We start from the raw sequence: 15,711 nt of genomic DNA on the forward strand, positions 1-15,711 counted from the left end.
AGTGCATGGTATTTATAAGCACAGACGAAAGATGCTCCTTGGTTCAAACAGCATCCATATAGCCATCTCAGAAGTTTCTCCTGAATTCTTTAACAAATATTGATAAAAGTCAGAAATCACTAATATTCATAACAATATCAGAAATTATTTAGGTCATTCTCTTTATATCTAATGTTATGGAATTTATTCCCTTGAGATAGTATGACTAAACTGAACTCATGAGATCACTAACTAGAGACCTTTTTCTTGTCCCATCAACTGGAGAAAACGCACCAGGCTGAAACAGGTAGAGACTAATACACACTGTTTTTACAGATGAGTGGCAACAGCATTAGGTTCTGAAGTGGCCACAGTGTCAAAAACTACAGTGTTGAACTACATGCTGTTATACCTCCTTTTCCACTGTCAGTATTTCCACTTCATTATTTTTTCAGAGATGGAAACAGCCACAGATAATACAAGTTGGAAAGACTTGTTTTGATGCAGCTTGGAAACAGAAGCAAAATGCTTTAGGCAAAGTTAGAGGCAGGGAAATGGGAATTGAGGTTTTTCATGTCCTCACTCCTGAATTATCGGAGAACTAGATGGTGAGGGTGTGAGGAAATCCAACATCAGTCCAGAAGAGCCGAAGTGATTGAAAGAACTTTAGACATTAGAAACAAGACTAAGATATTTGCATTTCAATCTGGCCTTAGCCTCTCTTTGTTTTACATCCTTACAAAACTATTTTTTATCATTAATTTCAAGTTGTAAGATGAAGTATCTCAAACCAAATAACATGGATACGTTTGTTAAATTAATATATTTTAATATTAATTACAGAATTTTTAAATTATTCTTTACCATTTTTTATGTACCCCCTGTCTCATGTCAGATCATGAGTGTTGTGAGGGTATATCCCATGTCTTATATTGTACATGCTTTGTGTCTTCAGCAATATCCAGTTAATTGATACATTATATGATGAGACTATGGATTAATTTAGTTCAAGCTTCTTTTATCCCATTGCTTTTATTCTATACAGTTTTTGACACGTTGTTGGAGGGTGCTGGTGTTTGATAAATGTCTTCTCAGTGAATATTAACACAAAGAATTGTTACTTGATTTTGAGAGTTACTTGCCAGTTACTTGCAATAGAAAAGAAAATGTCATTTATAAGCTCACATAAGATAAACTTGTCACAAGTGACTGAAATTTGATGAGGAGTTCTAATAAAGTTAAAAGATAAAAGGATTGTCATTTATAATGAATATAACAAAGAATAAAGTTAGAATTCCTACTAGGGAAAGAGAAATTCTCTATAATTTCCTTCTAATTTATATTTTAAATTATTTTAGCTTTGAAATACTTTGAAGGTAATTCATTCCTCTGTATAATATAACTTAATGGTGAATTTTCTATTTCTAATATTTCCATAACTCTATTCTACAAAAGTATGATTTGAATTCCAAGTGATTTCTAAGATATAAAGTCAACTTTGTTCTTTTTTATGTTAGCTTTACTAATATCCTCAAATTACACACTTTAATATGAAAAGTCATATAAAATTATCATTGTTAATATAAAATGATTACTTTTAAGTTTTAACTATATCATATATTGAGAAGTAATCATATAGGATTGATACATTTGAGGGCTATTTAAATGCAGTTTAAAATTGAGATGAAATCAGATTATTTATGCCTAATGGACAATTAAAGAATTTCGTAAAGCCAATTAATAATGGTAAAATTTCACCCTTGAATAATATAGATAATTTTCAATTCTCTATTTCAATCTTGAATACAGAGACAACTGTGTAGCTATTTGGCCCTTCTCTCTTTTAAGACAGAGTACAAACATTTGCAATGCTATTTTATATAAACAATTTGATTTATCATATTAATTTTTGTATTGAACATGCCTAGAGGGTACAGTTTTTATTTTACAGCTGACATAATAACATCACTGGTATAGTAAGAAATAAATTTTGGTTATATTTATACTAATTTCAAAAGACTTTATTACCCAAATGAACTTTCAGTCTATCAAAAACAGTGAAGTTATGCATTACATTCAACAATAATATTTACATGATGAACAGTATATAATGTGGTTCAATTAAATTCCATGGGGCACTTTGCTACTCTGTGTAGGACTGAAAGAAGTTATATTTAGCCTTGATAATAATTTTCAATTCATCCAACCAAATATAAGTAGAAGACAGTGCCTTATGCATAGTATTAATAGATGATCTATAAGTGTGCGATATTTTTAGAAAATTGAGTTGTTGACATCCTGAAATGATTTGTGTATTCCAAACAATAGAGAGTGTTGCATCTCAATTTCCATAATCACAAATTCATAAATTGTCATTACATTGCATCTAGAATATTATTACTTCAAAGGACCTTGATATAAAGATCCACGAAATAATAATAATAAAGTAAAAAAAAAGGTATCACCCCACCTTCCATTCTCATCTCCACCACCACCATTTAGCCCTTGATATAGATACTCCTTTAATCCATATATGGGACTAACTGCAGACTCTTCAGAGAGGCATAATGAAATGTGAATGAGTCCAGACAGAATAATAGTAATAGGCAATATAGAGTGGGATATCTGTAAGGAAAGTGTTAACCAGTGATCTATGGTTCTACCTTTTAGCTTCAGAAAACTCCTTGATCAAATTATTAAAATACTACTTCAGTGTATTTAGAAGCATATGCTGCTGCTAAATCACTTCAGTCGTGTCCGACTCTGTGTGACCCCATAGATGGCAGCCCACTAGGCTCCTCTGTCCCTGGGATTCTCCAGGCAAGAATACTGGAGTGGGTTGCCATTTCCTTCTCCAGTGCATGCATGCATGCTAAGTCGCTTCAGTTATGTCCGACTCTGTGCGACGCTATGGACAGCAGCCCACCAGGCTCCTCTGTCCATGGGATTCTCCAGGCAAGAGTACTGGAGTGGGTTGCCATTTCCTTCTCCAAAAAAGAACAAGGTAGTTCATTTTTGATTATTTAAAAAGCTGTAATTGGTTAGCTACTGATAGTGATATTAATAATGTCAGTGATATTAAGCTATGCTAGAAAATGAGTACAATTCACATACCTCTGAGAAAATATAAAAGGTTAAAAGTCTTGGGGATATCTTTTTCCTGGGGTAGAAGTGGTCTGCACCCTGTAAGACTTGTGTCTTGTGACCTTACCCATCCTGTGTACAAAGTGGAGGGTGTTGGAAGCTGTGCCTGAGATTCACCAGAACTTTCTTATCCTGCTGCTAACCCTGCTGTTACCTATTGTAAATTCTTTTAAAAATTAGATTAACTTATCTGGGGTAAAGCCTACTGTGTCTAATGCATTTGGTCATCAATTTTAACCTAAGACTATTATTGCTAGCAGAAGGGAGTGTTCAATACCTCATCATGCAAGTTCTTCTCATTATAGTTATCTCAAATATCTCAACAAAATAGACAGAGATTGTACATATGGGAGGACATATTTTGGTTTATAATTTATAAAAACCAAAACAAACAAAAACAGACAGTGTATTTGAAGCAGTGGTTTTCAATGAGCTAGATGCTAGACGATGACGTCGAGTATCCCTTCAAAAATGGGAAACAAGTTCAGCCCTATGAACAACCAACTTCCTTCATTGGAAATGTTAGTAGAGATGGCAACAAAGGCAAGTCCTGCAAACTCCTGATTGTGGAGGTTGAACTGGAAGTCTGAGGAAACCAAGGTGTTTAACATTTTCTGGACAGCGTACTGGAGAAGAGAGAGAACACCATATATCTGCAGAAAAGTGTTGTCAAATATCCACATAATTACTGATCAACACATGCATATGGTGCAGGCTTAAGAACTCTTTGAAAAGAGATGAATAGTGCCTGGCTGACACACAGATCAAAGAAAATACTCGTTCCCACTAGTCTCAGTGGAAAGTGAACATACTGTAAGATTAAATTTATATTAAATACAAGAGATTGCAAACTATAGTGAAAGAATGTAGATCAGTAGTTGCCTGAGGATAGGGCTGGTGTCGGGATACTAAGGAAGGAGGGAATACAGCTGGATGCAAGGAAGCTGTTGTGGGTAGGGTTCAATATCTTTTTTGTGGTGATGTTTCACAGGTATGCTCTTGTATAAAAAATAGCCTTTAAACATGTGTAGTTAATTTTATGTCACTTATGCTTCAGTAAAGGAGTTAATAAAATTAATGATAATGAACAGAAAGTGCATATTCATCATGAAATTTAAAAAAAAATTAAAAGTAGATCAGATCTTTCTTTTTATTATAAAGGCTAGGAGTTCAAGGCTGAAATATGCTATGATTCTTTATTGTGTATTTTCAGATTGGTTTATTGTCCTGCTTTTTAAAAACGTTTCTATGTATACATTCTATATCATGATGTTCACATTGAATGTGAAAGGTTGAAACCCAAACTTCTTCATGAGGCAGTGGTGCTACAGTAGAGAATACAGTATTTCTTAAGTATGAAATAGACATTTTTCTCAATAAAAACTAAAAAAAATGGCTGGGAATAATACCAATAGCATTAATGTTGAATCTGAAATATTCAATAATATATTATCTTCCTGGAGTTGTAGTACCATTTCACCGCTTAGTACACATTTTAAAATTTATTTTAAACATTGCATCAGCAAGTCGGTAATACTCATGCATGTGGAAAACAAAGTTAAGAATTACAATACAATGAAGATCAATACCATATTACCATTTCTGGGAAAATGGCTCTGCTCATGAAAAAAAGCATTCCAGAGGTTAGTTTGCAATACTTTTAACAGGAAACTATTTTGCCCATCATTTTAAGATCAGGAATGATATGGCAAAAGAAGTCAGCATCCTATGTCGCAACAATTAACTGAACAAAATTGTTATTAAAAGTCAAGCATGGAATGATAATTATTCCAAAATTCTAGTCCCTCTTGCTAAAATCATCACACACACACAGACACACACACACTGATTTCTTTCACTAACAAGGGAGTGCTTTACAGATGTTCTCAGACAAATGAATGCCTAATTTATCCTTTTTTATACAAATTTTCAGCACAGTGGATTATTTTAATACCCACCTCTCTAGTGTTAGCATTCAAGTGATTCATGGACTGCAGCATGACAGAAAGGCCTGGCAGGCTGCAGTCTATGTGGTCATAAAGAGTGGGACATGACTGGGTGACTAAACAACAACATCCTATCTTTTAGAGGATTTTTTATTTATTCAAAATATTACAATTAGTTATAATCTTTTTAAATTTTGATTTAGGTGATCACAAACTTAAGCTAGTAAAATCTGAATCTTAGGTAGCTCATTGATACCTGCCAAAGTTTTTTTGGTTCTTACGTTCTTTTTTCTTTTGGTCCTAATAAAATATGCCTGCTAGTTATGTAGAATAAGTCATTTCTCTAAAGAGTTTTCTAATTTCCTTTAGTGAAATCAAAATGTTTATGTTAGGTGCTACTACCAAGTGTCATTTCATCTCATCAATTTCAGTACAGATACACAAAGATACAGGGAGAGATATATTATATATCTATATATATTATGTATGTAGATGTTGGTATGACTATTAATATGGATATATACATATGTACATATATACACATGAGCATTTAATAAATGTAAGATAGTAATAAATATAATATCGATTTATATTATAATATTAAAATATGTTGTTGTTGTTCAGTCACTAAGTCATGTCCTGCTCTTTGTGATCCCATGGACTGTAGCACACCAGACTCCTCTGCCCTCCACTATCTTCCAGAGTTTGCTCAAATTCATGTCCAATTGAAATATATGTATGTTTATAAATGTCCAGTATGAACTATGCCTGTCTTATCTCAGTCCACTGAAGTATCATATACATATGTACCTTGACACAGAGATTTAAAAAAGTGACATGTTATGTATGATACTTTGGCTCTAGGTAGTTTCATGAAACAATGTATTCTGGAAATCATTCCAAAATAGTACATAGAAATTTTATTCATTGTTTTAGGAATACAGACAATTTCAGGTGTGGATATGTCTTAGTGTATTTAGTCATCCCACATTTATAGATGGGTAATTTCCCAAATTGCTAATATTAAAAATAAGCCCATTATGAATAACGTTTGGCATATATTGTTTTGTATTTGTTAAGATATTTGCTTAGATTTCTAAAATTGGCAAGTGCAAATGTAACTCACTAATATACGGAGAAATTAACTTACATAGCATTATTCCATTTTGGGCATTAGCCAAACAATGCATGAGTCTCTTTTAATCTTTTCTTTCTAACAGTTTATGTATTGAAACTTTCAAATCTTTTCCTAAATCGATATTTGAGAATGGATATTTCTGCTTGGCTTGCTTTTTATATATAATGAGGATAAGCATGTTTTCATATGTTCAAGGGCTATTTGTGAAAGACTATGTTCAAAAATAAAGATGTAAAGAAAAATATGGAAATTTTTTCTGTAAAATATCATAAAGTCATAGTAATGCTCAAACAATTGAACAGTAATATTTTTCTCATAATTATGGAATTTATTTTCAGGCATTCATTGTAAGAGCTCTTGAAACTGATTGCTGGAAGATATTTTAGAGATTGTCTCATTCAAAAATCTCAATACTGGTTGCTTGTAAGAGTCAGTATGAAAATTTTAAAAAATAAAAATGTCAAGGATTTATCACAGAAAATGTTTGTGTTTTAAGGTGGGATAATTATATGCATTAGTTGTTTTTAAAAAGGACCCAGGTGATTATAATGTATAGGAAGGCTTGAGAACCATTCATCAAATGCCCAGTTACAACTAAATCAGCTTGGTCAAAATCAGGTGTTTTTTTTTTAATTGAGATGTCATGTACATCTAATAATACATTTTTGTAAGTGTAGAACTTAATGACTTTTGAAAAACATATATATCCATGTAGCCATATAACTCCAATTAAAATTTAGTGTTTTCATCACTCCAGAAATACCATCTACCTTTCCCAGTCACTCTACTTCTATGCAACAACCACACCAAACAGTTATATCAGTTCAGGTCGGTTGCTCAGTCATGTCCCACTCTTTGAGACCCCATGAACTGCAGCACGCCAGGCCTCCCTGTCCATCACCAACTCCCAGAGTTTACCCAAACCCATGTCCATTGAGTCGGTGATGCCATACAACCATCTCATCCTCTGTCGTCCCCTTCTCCTTCTGCCCTCAATCTTTCCCAGCATCAGGGTCTTTTCGAATAAGTCAGCTCTTCGCATCAGGTGGCCAAAGTATTGGAGATTCTGCTTCAACATCAGTCCTTCCAGTGAACACCCAGGACTGATCTCCTTTAGGATGGACTGGTTGGATCTCCTTGCAGTCCAAGGCACTCTGAAGAGTCTTCTCCAACACCACAGTTCAAAAGCATCAATTCTTCTGTGCTCAGCTTTCTTTATAGTCCAACTCTCACATCCATACATGACTACTGGAAAAATGATAGCCTTGACTATACGGACCTTTGATGGCAAAGTAATGTCTCTGCTTTTTAATATGCTGTCTAGGTTGGTCATAACTTTCCTTCCAAGGAGTAGGTGTCTTTTAATTTCATGGCTGCAATCACCATAAATGGAGTCAAATAGAATGTACTCATTTTCCTTTTTTCGTATAATACAATGATTCTGGAATTTACCCAGCTTGTTTTTTGCAGTTTATTCCTTTTTACTGTCTAGTGATACTTTATTACAAGAATATATTCTAAATTGTTTATTCTTTCTCTTGTTGATTTGTTTCTGACTTACTTCACTCAGTATGACAATCTATAGGTCCATCCATGTTGCTGCAAGTGGCATTATTTCATTCTTTTTTAAGACTGAGTAATATTTCATTGTATATATGTGCCACATCTTCTTTATCCATTCATCTGATGATGGAAATTTACATTGCTTCCATGTCTTGGCTATTGTAAATAGTGCTGCAATGAACATTGGGATGCATCCATCTTTTTGTATGACTAAGGAACTCATAATTTCATCATTTTAAGTTGGATATTCTAGGTTTGTTTCTTTGCACTTATTCTACTGTCATTTGCTTTAATTTCTGTATATGTAATTGGATTTTTGCTTAAATTTAGAAAAATGCTGACTGGTATTTTTTTTTAATGTTTTTGGGCCCTACTCTTGTTTTCTTTTTCTGGAGCTTTAATACATATATGTTAGCCTACTTGAACTGTCCTACAGGTTTTTAAGACATTTTACTTTTTTCAAAACTGTTTTTCCTCTCTCTGTGCTTTTCAGTTTGGACCAGTTCTGTTGACTTATCTTTATTCTATCAACCCTTTTTTCTACTGTGTCCACTCTGTTGTTAATCTAGTTTACTGAGCTGTGGTTTGGCTGTTTGTGGGTGTATGTGTGTGTGTGTATGTATATGTATGTGTGTGTTTTGGTTATATTTCTTACTTCTAATATTTATATTGTACACTTCCATAAAAGTTTCCATACTATTTGTGAATATATCCTATCTGAGGTTTCATTTCAATCTTTTCTTGTAGATTCTCTACCATATTCATCATGTGGTTTTAAATGTATTTTCTGCTAATTATAGTACCTGTTCACTTTAGTTCTGTGTATATTGACTGTATATCCCTTGATGTTGATCATATTTTCCTGTAATTTCGTATGTCTGTTAGCTTTTATCACAAACTGGAAATTGTCAGTCATACATTGTAGAGAAACTCTGAAGTCTTTATATTCAGAAAAGTGTTGAATTTTATTCTTGGAAGAAGAAAAACTGCTACAATATCGTCTTGATGTTATGGATGATGGTTTTTAGTATTTCCCGTAAGCGTTGTCCTTACTTATGAATTGCAATTCTAGTTTCTAACATGTAGACTTTCTCAAGTTCTGTTTTTATTGTTAGAGAGTCAGACAATGTTGGTAAAATTTATAGAGGCATTCCATGTATTCTTCACCTAGTTTCCTCCAGTGAAAATATCTCGTATATTTATAGTAAAATATGAAAACCAAGAAATTGATACTAGTATTATTGCCAGTTTTTCCAGGTTCACTAGTTTTTCATGCATTATGGATGTGTGTGTGCTTAGATCAATGCAGTTTTATTATGTCTATTGTTTTCCCACCACATTAAAAATATTACTTCATTGTCTTCTGCTTTCTATATTTTATGATAAAAAAGTCAACCATTGATGTTAGTGTTGATAAATTCCATAATTATGAGAGATATAGTGCTTTGCAATTGTTTGAGCATTACTATCATTTTTCAAAAATTTACAGAAAATATTTGAATATTTGTCTATGCATCTTTATGTTTTATTTTAGTCTAAATTTTTCAAATAGTCCTTGAACATATAAAAACATACTTATCCTTACTATATATAAAGAGCAAGCTGAGCTGAAATATCAATTCTCACCTATTGAATTAGGAAAAGCTCTAAAAGTTTGAATACATAAACTGTTAGAAAGACAAGATTAAAACCAGACTTATACATTGATTGCTTAATGTTCAAAATGGAATAATGCTAAGTTTTAATCACAAGTTTGAGGTGTTACTGAGGCCTTCTAACTTGGCAGAAATACAACCTCTAACACTGTGTTCCTAGTGGTAGAAATGATGAAAACTCTGCAGTACTTCCCTGGGCTGTTTGGAGTCATTCTTGCAGAAATGCTGGCTGGTGTCAACCAAGGATATATGATATGTTTCTATTCACATCCTAGCACTCCCATGCTTGTAGTGTATACTTTTCAGTTGTTCTTGCAGGCTCAAACTGTGGTCTCTGACTTCTCAGCCTTATGTGACAGCTACTTCAACTTGAGCTTCATCTCTCGAACACCCTGGAACTGCCTTCAGAAAAGAAGGTAGATGAATGCAGATCTCACTTCATCATCTTCACCTTCTATGAAGATCACATTCCCTTCAAGTTCTTCTTCTTTTGGTCCCTCTATAGTGTCTTCAAAATTTTTGTGTGTTTGCTTCTTTTATTTTGGGGGGTTTTATGGGGGTTTTTTGGTGTTATTTCTCAGTTGATAATTGTTATCAGCAGTGAAATAGATTGCTCTAACAATAGTTATTCCACTTGTTAACTGAAACACACACACACACACACACGCACACACACACAGCCTAAAAGTTGAGAATTAAGTTTTGTTCAGCTATTCTGTGTATGGGAAGATGTAAGAGTCTGGGCTTATTGAAATCAGTCCTCTGCTATACAGGTTAACTATGTAGGGCCAGGATCTTGTTTTTCTTCATCCCGAATCCCCTCAGGGTGCACAGTTGAGGGTGACTGTTTTGGCTGATGACTTGATGGCTTCAACATCTTTTGCTTACCAATATGGTATGGTAGGCGACATTTTTTGTCCCTATGCTGTAGCCTCAAACCAGGACCCAATTCATTTTTACTCACGGTGGTACTGCTCACTTTTTGGCATAAAACATTTTAAACCCTCGAACATATTCTCTGCCTCAGGAAAATTTAAAGTTTACAACAGCAAGAGAAACAGAAGAGACCCCTGCCTCCTCCCCTCAAAAACAAAGAAACAAACAAAAAAACTACATATTTCCAGAAAAACTATATGTGTTCTGACTGTGTTTCTCTGAAAACTAAGATCATTTTACTGTAGACAGGCAATAAAAAGAACAATACAGTCTTAGTTATTCTGTCACCAGAGAAGATACACAAGTTTGTGGATCCTGACATAATGGGAACTCTACAGAGCACTCTCAACAATATCTGACAAAATGATAAAACTTCAGTGAGAAATTGTTCCCTGATGGAGATATCAGTATAGCCACAATAGAATAGAGATTAGGGGACTATCACCCCCTCTCCCACGCTTGACTGTCTGTAAAGCCTACTTCATTCAAATGTGATCCTAGAAGAATACAGACAGGGAAGCAAACTTGGTAATTGAGGTTAAATTCCCACCAGTTCAGGAAAAATGGAAACTTCAGTAACTTTAATTTATTCAAGCTAAATATATAAAATAGTAGTTATACAAACATCAGTAAACAGATTGACATTAGTAATTGATAAAATTTTAGGAATGGATGACAAGATAAGCTTTATAAATGTCTCAGCTTAAATAAATGGGATTAGATGGATGAGAGGAAAGTTGTTATTAGTTTTGGATGTATGTATATAGGTATCCAAGACTGTTTTGCATGGATGAAACACATAAATACTAGAAGCAAGAAGATCAGAAACTGTATATGTATCTTTTTTGTAAAATTAATAAATGAAAGCCTTAGCCAGCTATATATTTGTGTATTACCAGGGATAATTAGGAAATAGTAGATAGGAAAGTACATTTTAGGAGAGTGGAGGGGAGAAGATTAAGACACATGTTTTTAAGTCTAAAATCTTTCATACAGTCAACAGAAAGTATATATTCAAACTCTGTAGTATACAAGTGCATAGTTTAAAGAACTTATTTCAAGAACACAAAATGTTCTACAGTCAATTCCAAAGCATTAAGAATAAACCAGGATAAAAGAGGAAAACCAAAAGCAAGTTTTGGCAGCTCAGCTTCACTTAAGGGGTAATTGAACATTAAAAAAAAAAATCGATCCAAAACTGCCACTTATGAGAGCTCTTAGAATTTGTAGCTTTACCCTGTTTGCAGGATTGAGACATAGTAAATGAATTTCCTACTTCAGGAAAAATGCTGTAAGATTCTGGTTATAAATAGGGTCAATATTTGACATATGATATCATACAATAGTCAGGCCCAAACTACTCTTAAGGCAGCACATATGAACTGCTTTAATGACCTTTGAAACTCTAATGGAAATTTAATGTCAAACATTTCATGGAAAGAGTTTGATCAATGGATTTTTTTTTCCTAAGTTGTTTTCTTTCATGTTGAAATGTGGTTTGATGCAAAAATAAAAGAAAATACGATAAAAATTGTTCTATCTGTGTGTTCCATAACAATTTAGTTAGAGTACAGCTAGGTGGCCTATTGAGGATGTTTTTCAGTGCATTTCCTCATATTTTTATGGAGTGATTAAATTTAATAATTAACTTATTTAATATCACTTTATTACCCTGTAGAAAGTAGTTAAGTCCAGACATATGGAGGCTTTGCTTACAATTTTGGCTAGCCACAAATTAATCGTGTTACCCTAAACAAATCTCTCACCTATTTTTGTATTCAATATTTAATAAATATTTACTAAATGCTAGCCACTGTTACTAATTAATGTCAGATTTGAATCATTTCTTATAGTTAAAGTGTCAAATATTATTAGTGAAACAAAGCATTAATAGAGGACAATGATAAATTTTTCAGAATTAAGACAGAAGATAATTGAAAAAATACAGTATTTTGGATGAGAACTGTAAGTGAAGAGTTAAACTGCAAAGAGAATAGAGATAAGGAAAAAGGTAATCTTTAAATAATAAGAGAAAATGTGACTTCTAGCTAGCTTTTGTGTAAATAGTGCACTGGAACCTATGGAGAAGTTAAAGAGCAAGGCTATCACTCAGAGCCTCATGTATTAAAATGTGTTCATACTTAGTGCTGCCCAGTAAGAAGATGACACTTGGAAATAAGTTGGGTCTGTGAAGGGCCTTGGATGTGTGAAGGGCTGGGTGTTATGCTACTCTCATGGCTCAGCTGGGAGATTTCTCACTGGGTTTTTTAAATCCCTCCTTGGTGAAGTATATAATTCTTCTTCACACTAAATTCATTTCATAAAAGTGAAAATGCTCTATATATTTGGAGGGAAGGAAGTGATTATACTTGTGCTGAAGGTTGTCACCATGAAATAGGACTGAGTCACTGGTGCAAGTATGTTTCTAAATAGAGTGAGCCATAGATAAGAGTCGCTTCCCACAATGATCAATGTGTTTCAATTGCTAGTTGATAACTGGCAATGTTGATTCAAAATCCACACAACTCCACAGTAATGGGGAAGGGTGGAATTAGATGTGGTAGAAGCTGGTAGCTTTGCATCATCATACTGTACCATCTACTTGATTTCTTTGACTCTTCCACTTTCTGTGATCTATTTTATCTATTCTATGGGTTGAAACATAAACCTTGGCTTTCAGATTCTCATTTGATATTGAATCTTTGTGTCTTGTGCCTTAAGGTTTTTGTGCTTAGTAATTCAGTATTTGTATCCTTATTTTTTTTGTTTTTTTCTGTTTTGGCTGATTCAGGACTATCTCAACTGCTGCATCTGCTTTGTTTATATCAAAATGTCATTCTCTAAACATGTGAAAGCCCACTGAAGCATATAATCCAGTCTAGATTATAAAACATGATTTTTAAGGTCTACATGTGATGGTTCAGTATAGGTACATATTGTGAAATGAATACCACAATTAACACATTGATCCTCTCACGTCTTACCTTTGTGTGTGTGTGTGTGTGTGTGTGTGTGTGTATGCAGCAGCATGTGGTGTGAGAACACTTAAGATTTACTCTCTTAATAAATTTCAGCTGTATAATGCTGTATTATTAACCCTAGTCATCAAACTGTACATTAGATCCCCAGAACTTATTCATCTTATGACTGAACATTTGTATGCTTTTGAGTACAAATTTTTTCATATTCAATTTGTCTATCATAAGTAAAATTCAAAAATTAAAAATAAATAAATAATACAGTAAAAACATAAAAAATAGAAATGCTATTAATGTTTAAAGGACTATGATTTATATATATATCAGCTCCTTTGATATTGATAAATAAAAATAAGGAGTTTCTACCCATAGTGTATCCAGTGTAATCATGTCCAGTATATCACTGTTTTCAAAGGGACGAATTTTTCAGTGCAGTACACTACCACAGACTATTTTCATATAAAGTAAACTTCCCTCCACAGATTAGATTTCCCTTTCATATACATTCCCTTAATACCCCCAAGTGCTCTGAGCATAACAGACAACTTATAAAGTGTAGAGACACAGAGCTGCAGGGCTAAGGAAACATGCAGAGTGGCACACAAGCAAGAAGTCAATATCTTTCAGAAAATATTGTGAAAGTAAGTAGATAAACCCTGGAGGTATGGTAAAAGTAGCCTATCATTAGCAAGGAAAAGTAAATAATGCAGTTAATTCTTCTCTTATCCTTTACCATAGAAAGCAAAGAGAGATACATTATACACTGAAGCCAAGAGAGATTAAATACTTTACTCAAAATCACTTAGCTACAATTTGATTGAGCAAAGATATGAAACCAGGTCTCCTTACTAACCACCACTCAAAAATTCATTTCCAAGGCAGACAATTTAGCAGAAAATGGTGAGGGTACGGGATCAACAAATATAATGAAGAGAAATACAAAGCAGTCTAAAAGAGAGACTCATCTTACCCACATGGTGTAAGAGTCCTTTCCATTTGAGCAACCAGGGAAGCTCCATTCCAGTTCCTAGTAAGGAGAAAAAAGTTAGGAAATAATGTAATCTGCTACAGAGTTCATTGTGTATCTGTGAAACTAAGATATTTCACTGTTTTATATGTTTATGATTAATTGGTACAAGTCCTGTTCTTTCTTAAAGATTTACATAATCTCCATTTTTTATTTTTCTTTAAGAAATTTCTGGGATGAATAAACAGCTAGACAAGATGGAATGATCAAGTCCTCCTGATAGTGAAAGCTATTTAACTGCTCTTGTTGGGAAATATTAGGTAAGTATCTTTTCTACAAAATGATGCTTTAATAAGATTTTTTGTGTGTTCTGTTAATGTCTGCTACATTACTATTAAATGTTTTTCTTTCCCGGAAGTTCCTTGGTAAATAGATATTAGAAAGTAGAAAATATTCTCCCATAATAGTGCTTTATTAAGAAAATTCATGTTCTCTATCTCCCAAATCATTACTTAATCTAAAACAAAGTAACAAAACAGTAAAAATAACTTTTATGCAATGTTACTAATTAGACAAAACAGAAAACAATAAAATGTAGTAAGAAACCATTTTAAATTTATCCTGATATTCATATGTAATGATTAGCAGATGCTAATGAGAAGAGAATGAGACAGAAGAAAGCATTTTTGTATTGACTGAAGGAGTTTGGGGGGCTTTTTAAAGGCTATAATGTAGTATTGTTGCCGTTGTAAATTATTTCCTTTTCTTGATACATGTTTTAAAAATCTGAAAATGTTACCTGCTCCTTGTATTGTAGATCTTCATATACCACACTTTCAGGGGATTCATGGGAATTATTGATTGCTCTGGCATGACTGAGGCTATCAAGTGATTAATTTTATTGTACTCAAAATAGAAATAATATTTAAGAACTGAAACAGAAAATAAAAGCTAGTTGAGTGAATATTCTTATAGTTTGTAATGAGTAGAGAGATAGTATTTCATGCCATTTGCTCCTAAATCTTTACCAATTTGAGTAACAAGTCATTTGTGGAAAGGGAAAGCAACTGCCAGGGAGGGGAACCCTCATGGTTCTTTTGGCTGTTCTAATAATCAAATTGACACAAGTCAGATTAACAGGAGAAAGAAATCTAAATTTAATTACATATGTAAAGGAGTCTCAAGGATTCCCTGCTGGCTCAGTTGGTAAAGAATCTGCCTACAATGCAGGAAATGTGGATTCTATGCCTGGGTTGGGAAAATACCCTGGAGAAGAAAATGGCAACCCACTCTAGTTATTCTTGTCTGGAGAATCCCATGGACAGAGGAGCCTCAGAGGCTACAGTCCATGGGGTTGCAAGAGTGGGTCTTGACTTAGTGACTAAACCGCCACCACCACAGGAGT

At 33.6% G+C, this 15,711-nt stretch overlaps 1 long non-coding RNA gene across 2 annotated transcripts in view; it reads left to right on the forward strand.

Annotated features, from left to right (window-relative positions):
* Positions 1-15,711, forward strand: part of LOC145534215 (uncharacterized) — a 540,985-nt gene that overhangs the window by 60,632 nt on the left and 464,642 nt on the right. For both annotated transcript variants that reach the window (XR_014074349.1, XR_014074350.1), the window contains one exon: positions 14,532-14,626. This is a non-coding gene — a long non-coding RNA (uncharacterized LOC145534215). The remainder of the gene's footprint in view (positions 1-14,531; positions 14,627-15,711) is intronic.

Source organism: Giraffa tippelskirchi, chromosome 14 (genome assembly GCF_054371585.1).
Source record: "Giraffa tippelskirchi isolate mGirTip1 chromosome 14, T2T-mGirTip1v1.2.pri, whole genome shotgun sequence".
NCBI lineage: Eukaryota > Metazoa > Chordata > Mammalia > Artiodactyla > Giraffidae > Giraffa > Giraffa tippelskirchi.